The following is a 1,705-nucleotide window of genomic DNA, read 5'->3' as shown; positions in this document are numbered from 1 at the left end:
TTTATTTAATATTTTATCAAAATATTTTTGACAAAAGAAATATTAGTAATTTTATAACCCAAAACTGATTAAGAAATAAAATTAAACGAATAAAAACGATTATCGTTTGAAAACCTTGTTATTTAAATGATAATTAGCGTATAAAATAATTTAAATACATTTTCGGTTACTGATGAAGTTAAAGTGACGTCACAAAGTTTATGACCCCCCTTCCCCCTTGTCACAACATGTCACATTTTCTTGATCCCCTCCCTCCCCTAAACGTGTGATGTAATTAATGGATGACCCCTAACTGTATCGCATTTAGGATAGTTTTTTTAATGTGAAAACATAGTTTGTGTCAATTACGTCCATTGCAATAGGATACTATGCCATACTATTCAAAATGACTCAAAAAAAAGTAAAGTAAAAAAAAAATGCTGACATCGCATTTAATCGTGTCAAAATGTACATTACATGTTTTTGTGTCTTATTAAGGCATAGCTTCATAAGATTTTTGATAATTTTGTTCTAATAGGCTATTACCATAACAAAAGAATATTAAAGTTACTAGAGTTCACATCTTATTAATTTAAAAGGCGGGATAAATAAGAAATATGAATTTGTGTCAGTTTCATCCATTGCATAAACAAATAATACAAAAATAATGTTTGCGTTCATACGACGCTAGGGCGGCGGGTAAGGGCCTCTCTCTAAAAACCACACGTTGCGTACGCAGCGCATGTTTACTTCGCCTGTGCGCCAAATGAATATTACTTCTTGAACTTAATTTATATTAATGTTATTAATATTTTTATTTCTATATCTAATATCTAATCAAGTCTAACTTCAATATGTCTTAATTATATGGACTAATAAATTTTAATATAAACATGTATAAATTTTTTTTTCCTTATAAATAACATAAACCAGTCTTTCCATACTTAACGTAAATTATGCACATTATTTTTATTGATTATTATTATGTATTTTTTTTGTTCTTAGCATTTTTTTATAATAGGTATTATTAATTTCACGTATTGAGGTTATTTAATGCCTGTTTATTCTGATGTTTTGAATACATTTACCTTAAATAATAATTACCAACACTTTTGATAGTTCAAGCTTCTTGGATAATAATTTACCTTTGGGTTCAATTGGCGTAAAGGACGTTTTGGCGAAAATGAGTTATATCCACTACCGTAGGCTCAAACGGCTTAACTGACAAAACGCAATTTTTCAGGAGAGCCAACAAACAGTTTTGTTTTGAGAAACGAAATCAGACCTTTTTTGTTTGCTTGAATTAACTGATGCTTGTATGCGGCTTATTCCTAACTTTTTGAGGTCTTTTAAACTGATTTCTTGAACTTATAATACAATGCTTATTTACGAAAATAGCATGTTTGTTTATCTTATTAGAAAAAGGGCGTAATGTACTAAAAATTAAACTGTTTTAGTACCATTTGGCGTAAATCCAACAATTTTGTTGCAATATTGACAACTTGCATTTAGGGAACACTATACTTCTAAGTACTATAATTTACATTTTTTTCCGAAAAATTATAGAGATGTATTCACTGTTAAGTTTTCCCCATTTTTGTTATTTTGGATACTTAAACGTCGAAAAGGTCGTTTTCTTAGCCACAAAAACAATGTTTTTTTTTTCATTTGTTTATATTATTTCATGGGCGAGGGGCCTCTCGCGCATGAGAGGAGGCCTGTGCTC

Source organism: Cydia splendana, unplaced genomic scaffold, assembly GCF_910591565.1.
Source record: "Cydia splendana unplaced genomic scaffold, ilCydSple1.2 scaffold_49_ctg1, whole genome shotgun sequence".
NCBI lineage: Eukaryota > Metazoa > Arthropoda > Insecta > Lepidoptera > Tortricidae > Cydia > Cydia splendana.
This window is presented reverse-complemented; position numbering follows the sequence as displayed.